The 17,046-nt window shown below is 44.0% G+C and overlaps 1 pseudogene; it reads right to left on the reverse strand.

Moving 5' to 3' along the window:
• Window positions 1-1,026: 1,026 nt before the first annotated feature.
• On the reverse strand, window positions 1,027-16,524 carry LOC115176581 (toll-like receptor 12; annotated as a pseudogene).
• Between the last annotated feature and the right edge of the window lie 522 nt (window positions 16,525-17,046).

The following is a 17,046-nucleotide window of genomic DNA, read 5'->3' on the forward strand; positions in this document are numbered from 1 at the left end:
ATCTCTTGTAAATGTTTCTTATGTCATGGCGTCCATTCTGTCCACTTCAAGGTTAAGGTGTCTGTAATAGTGTAAGCTAAATTACCCCACACTGACCACTGGTTTCTTTCCATGACGTGATTATTGGATTTATACAACACTGAAAAGCACTCACCTTCAGACAGGAAACCACACGTGTTCATTTAACCATTTATTATTAAAGATTACAATACCTTAGTCTAGGCGTTAGGCTCTGCTCCTTCGGGGTAGCTCACTGCTAGAGCATGCATAATATTAAGCTAATATTAATTACAGGCAGAGGGCAAGGTGTGCTATACCAATCACCCTGCAGGAAGGAAACACAGAACCTAACAGGTGGAGGCTGTGGTGGCTGGTGGGTAAGCAGAAAACAGACATGTTACAGCAATAGTACTGTACGTCACCAAGAACACCAGCGCATAGCTTATGTGTGGCAGCCATCATAGAAGTGTGTGCAGAACCTGGTGGACTAAATAGACCGCCATATTAACGTAGAGTGATGATCTCATTGATGCAATATCAGCTGATGCAACACCCAGGTTTCCTGTCTGGCTGCCATATGAATGTAAAAAGTCGCTATGCTTATGCTAAAACCTCTCAGAACACCTCTTCTGGTTTACTTAGCTTTGGGCGGGACAAATCAACTTCATCATCAGCAGAAATGAGGGATTGTGTATTGCATGTTTCGCCCTTTGGCTTGCATTTAGAATATTAGATTGATTTGAGCCTGTCTTGATTCAAATCTAACATCAGTGTTATAAAGTCAGATTTACTGTGAGTGTAGTTACGTGTGTCTCTCATTCTGACCAGAGTCAAAGGGTAGCAAATGATTCCCACCCTCTAGCATGAGTGGCATCTCCTCTCCTAGTCAAACTATATCTAACATTAACCTCACAACTAATGAGACACCGAGGAGTCTGAATCCAACTCCACTGAGTGAGGGGTTTGATGTGACATCATGCACGTATACATTCATGCTCACACACTCACAGGAAATGCACAGTTTAATTCCATTGCAGTTGAATGTCAGTTTAATAATTGAGCAAACAGAGCGATAAGGATATAACTACAAAAGCATTTGTCCAACACTACTCTATTATCTTATGTATTTGAAAATGAAACACACACACACAGGGCTTTGTCTGAAGGTTTAGACTATTCCAAATCTTAAAAAGACACGTCCCCCATTTATTCATGCAAAGCTGTAGAAATGCATCATCAGCATGATTAGTCAGCAGCTATCACACAGACCGGAATGGCTTATTAACCCTCATCTCTCAGCCTGTAGCAATGGATGTCTCTAGTGATGACAAGACACACTGTCCTTCTGCTGCAGAGGGTTAGAACGAACAGGCCCTGGTACTTACTGAGGAGAGGGCAGGTAGACAGCATACACCACTTTCAAACACACACACACACACACACACACACACACACACACACACACACACACACACACACACACACACACAAGCACTCTTGCAAGCATGCACACACACATTTTAGTCAGTATAGCTGAGACAGCAGCTATACTATGTGGGTCTCTGCTTTAGATGGGAGGAGTGTTGCACTATAAAGCTACTGTAAAATCACATTGCATCAGTGAGTTAGAGTGCAACATGTATTAAAATAAATGGTCATTTACTGGAAACAATATCTAACCAACTGAAATGTGTTGTTTCCATGGGAGAATGTTTAGCTTATTAATGTTGTCTTTGTGCTGAAATACACACAGCACAGATCTAAGAACAGTTAATTGAACAATCAGTGAATGAAAGAAAGGAGACAAAGGAAAGGTAGCCTAGCGTTTAAGAGCATTGGGGGTTCGAATCCCAGAGCCGACTAAGTGAAACATATGCCGCCGTGCCCTTGAGCAAGGCACTTAACCCTGTAAGTCGGTCTGGATAAGAGCGTCTGATAAATGGAAGGCAATGAAATCAACGTCAAAATATTATGCAAAAGAAAATCCAGAAAGGAGTCCCTTGACGTCACCCTTATCTGAGATCAGTAGCGAACACTCTCTCTCTCTCTAAACGTAGACTGTAGAACATCGTGGGGAACATCCAGATGTCTTCAGGATGCTTCCGGAGGATCATGCTGCAAAATGAACGTAGAATGAAAGGACATTTGAAAACACATACAGTATGTTGTACTGTAACAGTACTAGGGTCAGGTTGACCTTCTGTGTAACTGAGTTACTAAGTTACTCATTACAGTGGAGTGGTTACACTTCAGATATAAATAGATTACTTTCATGAGAATAGCAGGACAAATGGTGCAATGTCTGATCTGACCCCTTCTCTCACCAGTTCGTCTGTGTCTCTCTCTGCGATGTTTCTTCGTAAACGCTCCCAGAACGTTACCCTCTCATCCTCATCCTGGGGCCAGTCCAGGTAGGTCCGGGTTCTGGCCAGCTTAGCCAGCCTGCAACACAAACACCCAGTACATCATATCACTACTGTTCATATCATTTCTGTTAATATCATTCCTGTTCATATCACTACTGTTCATATCACTACTGTTCATATCATTTCTGTTAATATCATTCCTGTTCATATCACTACTGTTCATATCACTACTGTTCATATCATTTCTGTTAATATCACTACTGTTCATATTGTTACTGTTCATATCATTCCTGTTCATATCACTACTGTTCATATCGTTTCTGTTAATATCATTCCTGTTCATATCACTACTGTTCATATCACTACTGTTAATATCATTCCTGTTCATATCACTACTGTTCATATCACTACTGTTCATATCATTTCTGTTAATATCATTCCTGTTCATATCACTACTGTTCATATACAATATATTCCATTCTAAGTTCAGTCCATTCAGGAGATGAGTTGGTGTGTGTTACCTGTGGAAGGCGGACAGCTCGAAGGGGGAGATGTGTTCTAGGAAGATGAGGATGAGTCTGTGGCTGTGCTCAGACAACAGGCGGTGTGTAGCCACTCTCATCTCCAGGCCACACCAGTCACTCCTCAGGTAGCGTCTTGTCAACACACACACACACCGTCCTCCTGCTGCAGTAGATGTTCTCAGCGATGTTATCCACGATGCCCTTCCCTACCTGGGACAGGACACAACAGGCTGGGTGCTGTTTATCAATCTAATCTAATGTATTTGTGGTTGTACCATTATAGCATCATATTCTCCATTCTCACACACACTTCCATGTCGAAGTGCGCGAGCGCACACACACACCTCAAAGTCTCGGTGATGCAGACACAGTCGTAGTCGTGGCTCCCCCTCCTCCTCTAGCATCGGGGCCATCTCTCCCAGTACCCACGCCTCGTCATGACTGCTGAATGACACAAACGCATCATACCTCACCTCTTCCTCCTTCTCCTCTCCCTCCTCCCCCTCTACCAGCTCCTCCCACTGTCCCCCCATCCTCCTCTTCCTCCTCCACCACCTCTTCCCCACACGTCGCTCCACCCATCCTCTCAGACGAAAGAATAGAACGACACAGGGCCAGCGGAGGAAGCGGTATCCTAGCGCCAAGCACAGTAGAGTGCACACAGCAGCCATTGTGGAGACGTAGGACAGGAAGTCGTCTTCGGTCTGGCAGAGGCACTCCATGGTGGACAGGAAGTTGAGTCGCTGGTAGTGCCAGATGCACTGCTGTTGCTGCAGGAGCACCACCTGAATCCATAACCAATCAATCATTAATCATCTGTAATCAATATACTGTATCAACCCTAGTCAACACCACCTCATAGTCAATGATCAAAACTATATCTGTTGTCTGTTGTTGAATGATTATAATCAATATCATTTGCTGTTCACAGCACCCGTTAAAAACCAGAAATCATCAAACATAAATACATGATCCCTAGTAAAAACCTGTTACCTGTTATTGATCAACAATAATCTATATGTTATCAGCAGATCAGAGCTTTAGTTGGACCTGACTTGTTCTACCTGTGTTTTACGAGAGTTGTCGGCCCAGTCCAGAAGCCAGCCGTTGGAACAGTCACAGAGGAAGTCGACCTGGTCAAAGACCAGCGTGGAGAGAGACAGCAGGGGAATGAAGACCCCCTCCAACAGGATCAGAGGGCTCTCACTGTACAGCCTCAACACACGTAGAGACACCAGGTCTGTAAACATGGACTGGAGAGAGAGAGGGAGGGAGGGAGGGAGGGAGGGAGGGAGGGAGGGAGGGAGGGAGGGAGGGAGGGAGGGAGGGAAAGAGGGAGGAAAAGAGAGGGTGAAAGAAAGAGGAGAGAAAGAGAGACACAGTAATGAGAAGGGGAGAGAGGGAGATAGAGTAATGAGAAAGAGAGCGAGAGATCTGAAGTCAAATTTTTACTGTTTGCTGATGATCTGGTGCTTCTGTCACCAACCAAGGAGGGCCTACAGCAGCACCTAGATCTTCTGCACAGATTCTGCCAGACCTGGGCCCTGACAGTAAATCTCAGTAAGACAAAAATAATGGAGTTCCAAAAAAAGTCAGTTGCCAGGACCACAAATACAAATTCAATCTAGACACTGTTGCCCTAGAGCACACAAAAAAAACTATACATACCTCAGCCTAAACATCAGCACCACAGGTAACTTCCACAAAGCTCTGAACGATCTGAGAGACAAGGCAAGAAGCGCCTTCTACGCCATCAAAAGGAATATAAAATTTGACATCCCAATTATGAACTGGCTTTAAAATACTTGAATCAGTTATAGAACCCATTGCCCTTTATGGTTGTGAGGTCTGGGGTCCGCTCACCAACTAAGAATTCACAAAATTGGACAAACAACAAATTGAGACTCTGCATGCAGAATTCTGCAAAAACATCCTCTGTGTACAACGTAAAACATCAAATACCTGCTAATGATCAAAATCCAGAAAAGAGATATCCGCTAATGATCAAAATCCAGAAAAGAGATATTAAATTTCACAACAACCTAAAAGGAAGTGATTCCCAAACCTTCCATAACAAAGCCATCACCTACAGAGAAATTAACCCAGAGAAGAGACCCCTAAGCAAGCTGGTCCTGGGGCTCTGTTCACAAACAGACCCCACAGAGCACCAGGACAGCTAGACCCAACCAAATCATGAGAAAACAAAAAGATAATTACTTGATACATTGGAAAGAATTTACCAAAAAACTGGAATGCTATTTGGCCCTAAACAGACTGTACACAGTAGCAGAATACCTGACCACTGTGACTGAACCAAAATTAAGGAAAGCTTTGACTATGTACAGATTCAGTGAGCATAGCCTTGCTATTGAGAGGTCGCCATAGGCAGACCTGGTTCTCAAGAGGGGACTGCCCACAGTGTGCCATCACAGCAGCAAGATGTGTGAACTGTTTCCACAAGAAAAGGGGTTGTACAACCCATATTTATGTTTATTTATTTTCCCTTTTGTTCTTTAACTATTTGCACATCATTATAACACTGTATATAGACATAATATGACATTTGAAATGTCTCTATTTCTTTGAAACTTTTGTGAGTGTAATGTTTACTCTTCATTTATTGTTTATTGTCTATTTCACTTGCTTTGGCAATGTAAACATATGTTTCCCATGCCAAAAAAGCGAGAGATACAGTAATGTGGAAGAGCATTGGCAGTAACACGTGATGCCATCGAAGGATCTAAGGGCTCTCAATGTGAAGGTAGAGACACCAGGCTCATTATCAGTAGGCATGAAACTAAAAGTGGTTGGAAAAACAATCTATTAATGAATGATTTGATTGATGGACCAATAGCTAGTGAGGAAGTTGAGGAAGTTGAGACGACAGTTGATCAGCACTAGGCTCCTGAGCTCCGTCAGGTTCCTGAAGGTAACACTGGGGTCTGTGTGTTGGAGAAGTTGAGGTTGGTCAGTTTGAGCCTCTTCAGCTTTCGTAGCTGGTTGATGGTGGTGTAGGGGGTGGCAAACTTCTCAGGGTTGGCTGAGAACTCAAACGACTCCAGGTTGAGGAAGTAGGGGGCCAGGAAAATGCTTCTGCAGTCAAATGTTGTCCCCTCGCCCACCTATTTTCAGAATATTTGTATTATTAAGATTACCGGAAAATTACTGGTAGCTAGCCAGATCAGTGTCTGCTGCAGCCAAGTCCTTCAGCACAACATTGTTGAGGCATGACAATAACATGAATTATCAGTAGCAGAAACTTATCTGACTAGCTACCAGTATGATACATTTTCCTGTACAAGATCTGCTGATTGGCTATAAAGCAGTGTTCTTCAAACCTGGTCCTGTGGAACCACAGCTTGATATAAGTTGATCAGGTGAACCAACCCACTGGGCACAGACATCATTTGGTTGAGTTGTCAACTAATGTGAATTGAACATGAAATCAACAACAAATGTCACCATGTCATTAGATTTAGGTTACAAGTTTGGTGAAGAAAATACTAAATGTTCTTAGGTTGATGACTTTTTGCAAACTTGACTTTTTTCCAATCAGTTTTCCACTTTGATTCATCGTCATTACAGATATATTGTTGTTGCTTGAAATGATGTGGAAAGAACATTGATTCAATTAGTTTTTGCCCAGTGGGAAGTGTGTTCGTACTGGAGGATGGAGCAATAGCCTGCACACCTTTACTTCCGCCAGGACCATGGTTGAAGATTACTTCTAGACATCACATTGAGATACAACACAGAGTAACTCCTCATCCTGGCCCACCTTCAGCTCTCGGACCATGGGGAACATGTTGTTGTCACAGTCAGAGGACTGGATCATCTTCCCTCTGAGTTCCAGGACCAGAACTCAGGAGCGGGAACATGGCCTACGGTGAGGTAGGTTCCTGGGCCTGTGTCGATGAGGAGGTGCTGGAGCTTGGTGGGTTAAGCCCAGGAACAGCATGTTGAGGTAGAGCTGGTAGATAATGTCTATCTCTCCCAGGCTGAGGTCTTGGAGTCAATGCTGTCTACGGAACACCCCATGAGCGATGCCCCCCGAGATCTTGTTCCCTTCCAGGAGGAGAACCTACAGTCACATCATCAATAATTGATTACCATAATCTGTTTCCCCTCCAAACATATAGCAGTTAGCACATCAACACACATATCCTGATCTGACCTCTAGAGCAGGCAGACCCTCAAAGTCGTCTTTTCCCAGCAGGGAGATTTTGTTGTGGGTGAGGTCGAGGACGCGGAGGAGCGGCATCCCCTGGAGAGCCCGGTGGGCCAGGGAGGAGATATGGTTCCCACTCAGATCCAAACGCTCCAGCAGGGGCATACAGGAGAACTGAGAATGATCATGACAACCATCATACTCATCGCCATACTGATTTTATATAGCATCATACAAATATCTCAAGTCAGCAAAGTTATTGTATCTCAGTTAGTTGAGGTATAGACATTAAACAGAAGTGACACAGACTGACCTGACCAAGCTGACCTGATCAGTGGTGATCTCAGGAGGTGGTTGCCATGGAGAATGAGGGAGGTGAGGTTCCACACCCTCCCTCCCCCTGCAGAGCAGAACGAGGCGTTGGTCAGCTTGGTCAGGATCATCATCAGACCCTGTATCTGACCGGTACCAGTCCAGAACCCCAGGTCCATACCAGACAGATCCTCAGAAGTCACAGACAGCTGCCTCAGACCAGGACCACACCTACAGAGTCAGGGTTAGCATCTTACAACATTAGCCTGGTTGACAGATCTGTTCCTGTGCTCATTTGTTGTTCATAGTCATGGCAATGAATTTTTACATTCAAAAGATCAATAGGAGTCCTGTAGCTCAGTAGGTAGAGCATGGCACTAGTAATGGCAGGATAGTGGATTCCATTCCTGGGAACACCCATAGGTAAAATGTATGAACACATGACTAAGTCGCTTTCAAATCAAATTGTTTAGTCACATGCGGCGAATATAACAGCAATGCAAATTGTCTGGGTAGCAATTTGATTAGATGCTCAGTAGTCTTGGGAGTAGAAGCTGTTTAGAAGCCTCTTGGACCTAGACTTGGCGCTCCGGTACCGCTTGCCGTGCGGTAGCAGAGAGAACAGTCTATGACTAGGGTGGATGGAGTCTCTGACAATGTTTAGGGCATTCCTCTATTCCTCTGGTATAGAGGTCCTGGATGGCAGGAAGCTTAACCCCAGTGAGGTACTGGGCCATACACATGACCCTCTGTAATGCCTTGCGGTTGGAGGCCGAGCAGTTGCCATACCAGGCAGTGATGGTGCAGCTGTAGAACCTTTTGAGGATCTGAGGACCCATGCCAAATCTTTTCAGTCTCCTGAGGGGGAATAGGTTTTGTCGTGCCCTGTTCACAGCTGTCTTGGTGTGCTTGGACCATGTTAGTTTGTTGTTGATGTGGACAAAAGTGTCTGCTAAATGGCATATATTATTGTATATTACAACTGCTTGGTTACCAGTCTGTTTATGCTTGTTATTCTATGATTATATATGACAACTGCTTGATTACCAGTCTGTTTATGCTTGTTATTGTATGATTATATATGACAACTGCTTGGTTACCAGTCTGTTTATGCTTGTTATTCTATGATTATATATGACAACTGCTTGGTTACCAGTCTGTTTATGCTTGTTATTCTATGATTATATATGACAACTGCTTGGTTACCAGTCTGTTTATGCTTGTTATTGTATGATTATATATGACAACTGCTTGGTTACCAGTCTGTTTATGCTTGTTATTGTATGATTATATATGACAACTGCTTGGTTACCAGTCTGTTTATGCTTTATCCAACTCCTTTGAGTCTGATGAGTCAGATCAGAAACCAGGCCCCCAGAAAACCATAGACTAGAGCCGGGGTACCCAACTCTAACCCCACGAAGTCCGGAGCCTGCTGCTTCCTCTTCTACCTGATCATTAATTACACACACCTGGTGTCCCAGTTCTAAATCAATCCCTGATTAGAGGGGAACAATGAATAAAATGCAGTGGTCCTGGCTTTGAGGTTCAGAGTTCAGTTTGAGGGGACTAGACCATTGTAAATCGACTCACCTCTTCATGACCTCTGCAGTGAAGGCTGTGATCAGGGCCAGGTGCAGATCCAAGGACTCCACTCCATGTTTTACTACCAGAGTACACAGGTCAGTCAGGCTGGGGGTGAACTGCCTCAAGGTGTAACTGGACAGGTAGAGCCTGTTAACCCTCCCCATGCCAGACCCCCACAGCTGGCCCACCCAGACATCCACCATAGACAGGGACAGACTGGACAGGTTCTGGAACACAGACAGAGAATTCGGCTCTACCCTCCACACCGGGTTTCCACTCAGATCCAGGATCCGGATCCTGGACAGGAGCACCGTGGGCCATGGATTGGATCCAGAGCAGCCTCTGTTCTGGAGCTGACCATGCTGCCGGGCAGCTCCAGGGTCTCTAGTTTCTCCATCCCAGGGGAGAGGAGACAGAACAGTTCCCCCAGGTCTCTCACTCCAGCCCGGTCCACCCTCAGGCTCCTCACCCGTACCAGGGGATCCAGCAGAGCAGGGGAGGCCAGGGCCAGACTCATCCCAGCCAGGGTGAGCTCCTCCAGGCTAGACAGGCCCTGGAACACCCCTGGCTCCAGAGTGACGTTCACTCCGCCCCAGGAGGAGGAGACGAGGATGTGAAGGAACCTTAGTTTGGGCAGACCAGAGAAGGCCCCTGAGGTCACCTGTGAAAAAAGGGGATACACACACATCTAGGATTAAAAATATGCGCTGAATCAATGCATAACAGCTATACACGTGTGCACACACACACACACACACACACAAGTGTACCTTTGCCAGGTGTGAGCCATCCAAATAGAGGTGCTCCAGGAGGGGAATGTGAGAGAAGGAGTCTGCAGGCAGGGAGGAGGCGGAGTGAAGGATACAAAGAGAACGCACATCAGGAAACACCTCCTCCAGCCCAGACCTGAGATAAAGAAAGATAAGATTAGTGATTGATTCTTATATATACTGCTCAAAAAAATAAAGAGAACACTTAAACAACACATCCTAGATCTGAATGAAAGAAATAATCTTATTAAATACTTTTTTCTTTACATAGTTGAATATGCTGACAACAAAATCACACAAAAATAATCAATGGAAATCCAATTTATCAACCCATGGAGGTCTGGATTTGGAGTCACACTCAAAATTAAAGTGGAAAACCACACTACAGGCTGATCCAACTTTGATGTAATGTCCTTAAAACAAGTCAAAATGAGGCTCAGTAGTGTGTGTGGCCTCCACGTGCCTGTATGACCTCCCTACAACGCCTGGGCATGCTCCTGATGAGGTGGCGGATGGTCTCCTGAGGGATCTCCTCCCAGACCTGGACTAAAGCATCCGCCAACTCCTGGACAGTCTGTGGTGCAACGTGGCATTGGTGGATGGAGCGAGACATGATGTCCCAGATGTGCTCAATTGGATTCAGGTCTGGGGAACGGGCGGGCCAGTCCATAGCATCAATGCCTTCCTCTTGCAGGAACTGCTGACACACTCCAGCCACATGAGGTCTAGCATTGTCTTGCATTAGGAAGAACCCAGGGCCAACCGCACCAGCATATGGTCTCACAAGGGGTCTGAGGATCTCATCTCGGTACCTAATGGCAGTCAGGCTACCTCTGGCAAGCACATGGAGGGCTGTGCGGCCCCCCAAAGAAATGCCACCCTACACCATGACTGACCCACCGCCAAACCGGTCATGCTGGAGGATGTTGCAGGCAGCAGAACGTTCTCCACGGCGTCTCCAGACTCTGTCACGTCTGTCACGTGCTCAGTGTGAACCTGCTTTCATCTGTGAAGAGCACAGGGCGCCAGTGGCGAATTTGCCAATCTTGGTGTTCTCTGGCAAATGCCAAACGTCCTGCACGGTGTTGGGCTGTAAGCACCACCCCCACCTGTGGACGTCGGGCCCTCATACCACCCTCATGGAGTCTGTTTCTGACCGTTTGAGCAGACACATGCACATTTGTGGCCTGCTGGAGGTCATTTTGCAGGGCTCTGGCAGTGCTCCTCCTGCTCCTCCTTGCACAAAGGCGGAGGTAGCGGTCCTGCTGCTGGGTTGTTGCCCTCCTACGGCCTCCTCCACGTCTCCAGATGTACTGGCCTGTCTCCTGGTAGCGCCTCCATGCTCTGGACACTACGCTGACAGACACAGCAAACCTTCTTGCCACAGCTCGCATTGATGTGCCATCCTGGATGAGCTGCACTACCTGAGCCACTTGTGTGGGTTGTAGACTCCGTCTCATGCTACCACTAGAGTGAAAGCACCGCCAGCATTCAAAAGTGACCAAAACATCAGCCAGGAAGCATAGGAACTGAGAAGTGGTCTGTGGTCCCCACCTGCAGAACCACTCCTTTATTGGGGGTGTATTGCTAATTGCCTATAATTTCCACCTGTTGTCTATTCCATTTGCACAACAGCATGTGAAATGTATTGTCAATCAGTGTTGCTTCCTAAGTGGACAGTTTGATTTCACAGAAGTGTGATTGACTTGGAGTTACATTGTGTTGTTTAAGTGTTCCCTTTATTTTTTTGAGCAGTATATATATATATATATATATACATACACACACACAGTACCAGTCTAAAGTTTGAACACACCTACTCATTCAAGGGTTTTTCTTTATTTTTACTATTTTCTTCATTGTTGTAATGAACACGATGGGAGACAGAGAGCTGGTTTCAAGCGCAGGGCGCAGCAGGTGTTTATTTGTAAAGGACCACAGGAGGAGGCAGGTAGCTGGATCCAGGGGCAGGCAGAAGGTCATACACAGGGGGTCCAAAAGGGCAACAGTACAGGCATGGAGAAGGCTAATGACGTAGTGCGGGAGATCAGGCGTACAGTACAAGCAGGGAATAGGCTAAAAGGCGTCGTTAGTGAGGATGGCCAAAACTATGGTACACAGGAGGACTAATTTCGGAAAACACCAGAGCTCCGAATAGAAAAGTGAATCAAAACAAACAATACCTCCCAGTGATGGGGTGCAAAGAACTGAACTAAATAGTGTGTGTAAATGACATACAGGTGATCAGAGTTCAGGTGATTGGGATCTGGAGTGTGAGCTGTGTTCAGGGGATCTATGTGTTTGAGAGTGTGAGCTGGAAAGTGGGCTGGAAAGTGAGCTGCGTGCAGTGGTGTTTGAGAGTGTGAGTTGGAAACAGACGTTACAATTGTAGAATAATAGTGAAGACATCAAAACTATGAAATAACACATATGGAATCATGTCGTAACCAAAAAAGTGTTATACAAATCAAAATATATTTTATATATTTGAAATTCTTCAAAGTAGCCACCCTTTGCCTTGATGACAGATTTGCACACTCTTGGCATTCTCTCAACCAGCTTCACCTGGAATGTTTTTCCAACAGTATTGAAGGAGTTCCCACATATGCTGAACACTTGTTGGCTGCTTTTCCTTCACTCTGCGGTCCAACTCATCCCAAACAATCTCAATTGTGTTGAGGTCAGGTGATTGTGGAGGCCAGGTCATCTGAGTCAGCACTCTCCTTCTTGGTCAAATAGCCCTTACACAGCCTGGAGGTGTGTTGGGTCATTGTCCTGTTGAAAAACAAATGATAGTACCACTAAGCACAAACCAGATGGGATGGTGTATCACTGCAGAATGCTGTGGTAGCCATGCTGGTTAAGTGTGCCTTGAATTCTAAATAAATCACAGACAGTGTCACCATCAAAGCACCCCCACACCATCACACCTCCTCCTCCATGCTTCACGGTGGGAACCACACATGTGGAGATCATCCGTTTACCTACTCTGCGTCTCACAAAGACACGGCGGTTGGAACCAAAAATCTCAAATTTAGACTCATCAGACCAAAGGACAGATTTCCACCAGTCGAATGTCCAATGCTCGTGTTTCTTGGCCCAAGCAAGTCGCTTGTTATTATTGGTGTCCTTTAGTAGTGGTTTCTTTGCAGCAAGCCTGATTCACAGTTTCCTCTGAACAGTTGATGTTGAGATGAGTCTGCTACTTGAACTTCGTGAAGCATTATTTGGGCTGCAATTTCTGAGGCTGGTAACTCTAATGAACTTATCCTCTGCAGCAGAGGTAACTCTGGGTCTTCCTTACCTGTGGCGGTCCTCATGAGAGCCCGTTTCACCCTAGCGCTTGATGGTTTTTGCGAGTGCACTTGAAGAAACTTTCAGAACTCTTGACATTTTCTGGATTGACTGACCATCTCTTGAAGTAATGGACTGTCGTTTCTCTTTGCTTATTTGAGCTGTTCTTACTAGAATATGGGCTATCTTCTGTATACCATCCCTACCCTGTCACAACACAATTGATTGGCTCAAACGCATTAAGGAGGAAAAATTCCACAAATTAAGTTTTAACAAGGCACACCTGTTAATTGAAATGCATTCCAGGTGACTACCTCATGAAGCTGGTTGAGAGAATGCAAAGAGTGTGAAAAGCTGTTATCAAGTCAAACGGTGCCTACTTTGAAGAATCTTAAATATATTTGGATTTGTTTAACACTTTTTTGGTTACTGCATGATTCCATATGTGTTATTTCATAGTTTGGATGTCTTCACTATAATTCTACAATGTAGAACATTTTTAAAACAAAGAAAACCACTTGAATGAGGTGTGTCCAAACTTTGACTTGTACTAATACACACAAGGGCCTTTTCAAGACAGGTCTCCCCCTGTCTGTTTGCCCACAGAGCATATCTGACTACAAACTATAGACTGTATGAGGATGTACTATTGTATAGTGCTGATCTCTGTTCTATTGTCCTGGTTGCATGTAACCAACCTGAGGTCAATGATCTCTCTTCTATTGTCCTGGTTGCATGTAACCTACCTGAGGTCAGTGATCTCTGTTCTATTGTCCTGGTTGTATGTAACCTACCTGAGGTCAGTGATCTCTCTTCTATTGTCCTGGTTGCATGTAACCTACCTGAGGTCAGTGATCTCTGTTCTATTGTCCTGGTTGTATGTAACCTACCTGAGGTCAGTGATCTCTGTTCTATTGTCCTGGTTGTATGTAACCTACCTGAGGTCAGTGATCTCTGTTCTATTGTCCTGGTTGTATGTAACCTACCTGAGGTCAGTGATCTCTGTTCTATTGTCCTGGTTGTATGTAACCTACCTGAGGTCAGTGATCTCTCTTCTATTGTCCTGGTTGTATGTAACCTACCTGAGGTCAGTGATCGCTGTGCACTCAGCATAGGGTCCCAGGCCAGGCTTAAGGGAACACTGAATTAACCCTCCGATGTCTTTCTGTGCATACATATCCTCCTCATAGCAGTCACAGTGACGCCTGATCACCCCCTCTGCTCCGTCACACACACACAAGAGCAGCAGCACACTGATACCGGGCCTCCACACCCAAAACACAAACGTCATTCTTGGTGTTAGACCTAAATGAAACACAGAACATTTATGTTACAGCACACTTTTTATTAGAACTACATGGCATACAGTAATTACACGATCCTTATAACAAACACCTAATTAACAATAATTAAATATCAAGTACATACCAGCTGATAGGAAACTAAACTGGACTATACAAGTGAAGAATAGGACAGTCAAAGGGAAATAGGACTGCTCACCTCAGTGTTCCGTGTTTAAAAACTGTCTTCCTTTGCCAGACCTCTGTGCTTCTATGGAGGGAGAGATCTGTACTTCTGCTTACAATACTTCTGTCGACACCTAGACAGCAAGTCTGGTGCAGAATACTAGAGAACAACCTTTAAATATGTCTTGAGAAAAGGGAAGTGAAAACAATGTCTTTATTTTAAACCTGCACAACAACTTTATCAGTAGTCAGATAGAGGTTCTCTGTTGCTGTGAAGTGCTGAAGGTGAATTACCAGGCCTGTAACAGACAGAACAGCAATACTTTTCATTCTCACCTCTTATCAGTTGGCATGAAGCTGACATTTTGGACACAACAACACGACAACTGTTCTTCAGAAGGTCAAAGCTTCATTTATTAGGTTGCTTTTATCACAATCGCACCATATTACATTTGCACATTTAAAGCACACAAAGTGGAGTTTTGAAAGATGCTGCTGTAAGCCCACGTGGTTCAACTTCAATGTCCAGTCAATCAATCTTTTAGTGGATATGGGCTTGTCAATCATCAGTTTTACACAGTTACCATCATGTAAACATAGGGCATCAGTAAGACTTTATTTTACAGCCCTGCTTCATCTGGTATCTACCAGGTATTTACTATGAAACTATGGTAACAAGTCATACTTTCTGGTACTTATCACAAAGAATTCAACAGAATTAGAAACTATTACAATTAATATAAAAAAAAGAATACAAAAGTTGTTATTAGGTGGTTATTCTGATGTAATGATCATTCTACTATGTAAGTAAATACCTGGTAAATACAGGACTGTAAAGACCAGTTGAACCACAACATCCAGCTGTTTTCTTTCCTGGAGATAATCCTTATCTTAAGTGCCATGAGCATTTTGCTTCATAATAACTGTTGCAACATAACCAAAAGTAAAGATGTTTTACTGTTTTCAATACATTCCCTCTTTATCCAAAAGGATGGATGCATGGTCAACATATTACATTGTCTCCAAAGCAAGTTAATGTGCCTTTTGACATTTCTAAAATCCTCTATTTTATTTTAAATAGAATATATCACTCAAATGTTTTGTAAGAGTGTGGTGTTTTAGTGCACTATTTCCAACCTGTTGAACATTGACATGAAAATAAAGACCTGCATCACCATCACATTACATTCACTCCTCCTCCTCTGTACTTCAGTCACTTTGTAAATCTATCCTTTAATGACTTTTAAAGAGCAGGTCTCACAAACAAAAATAAACTTATTCATAAATAACTTAACAGAAATGATTGACATGAATGAAAGCTACCAACACTACACGCGGCCAGTGAAAGGGTTAACTCGGCAGTGCACGATGCATAGTGTAATCTACAGAGGAAACACACTCCTCTTTATGAAACAGAGTGTTACACCACTGTTTTAGGCTAGCGATCCTGGGTGGTTTGGTTTCCTATGTGCTTGGGGACAGTAAGAGGTTAGGCGAGGGGTTGATTTGGGATTGGCCATTGAGAGACAAGTTCTAGTCCCCTCCCACTAGCTATGTTAAGACTGCTGGATGGGTCTCTGTTTCCTCAGTGCCACTGGCCTGCTAGTCTCTCTCTACTCCCATCAACAACTTCACATATCCCTCTGAAATGAATGCCTGAGGTGTGTGTAATACATTATTCATTCAGACTTTTAAACTGTTGAAATGGAAAATAGCATAAGATTAAAGACATTAGTAGATAGTGAAATACATCCAAACACACACTATATTTGTGGGAACCAGAAGTCCCCACAAGAAGAGTAAACAAACAAATTTGACCAACTGGGGACATTTTGTTAGTCCCCAAGGTCAAATGCCTTTTCTAGAGGGTTTAGGGTTAAGGTTAGAATTAAGTTCAGGGTTATGAGCTAGGTTTAGTTTTCGGGTTAGGAGCTAGGTTTAAGGATTAATGTTAGGGTACAGGATTTTGAATGGGTTAGTTATACAAGACTGTGTGTGTGTGTGTGTGTGTGTGTGTGTGTGTGTGTGTGTGTGTGTGTGTGTATATATACACACACACACACGTTCAAAAGTTTGGGGTCACTTAGAAATGTCCTTGTTTTTGAATGAAAGAAAAGCTATTTTTTTGTCCATTACAATATCAAATTGATTAGAAATACAGTGGAGACATTGTTAATGTTGTAAATGACAATTGTAGCTGGAAACGGCTGATTTTTAATGGAATATCTACAAAGGCGTACAGAGGCCCATTATCAGCAACCATCGCTCCTGTGTTAGCTAATTCAATTTTAAAAGGCTAATTAATCATTAGAAAACCCTTTTGCAATTATGTTAGCACAGTTGGAAACTGTTGTACTGATTAAAAGAAGCAATACAACTGGCCATCTTTAGACTACTTGAGTATCTGGAGCATCAGCATTTGTGGGTTCGATTACAGGCTCAAAATGGCCAGAAACATAGCCCTTTCTTCTGAAACTCGTCAGTCTATTCTTGTTCTGAGAAATAAAGGCTATTCCATGGGAGAAATTGCCAAGAAACTGAAGATCTCGTACAACGCTG

The sequence above is a fragment of the Salmo trutta genome, chromosome 37 (assembly GCF_901001165.1).
Source record: "Salmo trutta chromosome 37, fSalTru1.1, whole genome shotgun sequence".
NCBI classification, from domain to species: Eukaryota; Metazoa; Chordata; class Actinopteri; order Salmoniformes; family Salmonidae; genus Salmo; species Salmo trutta.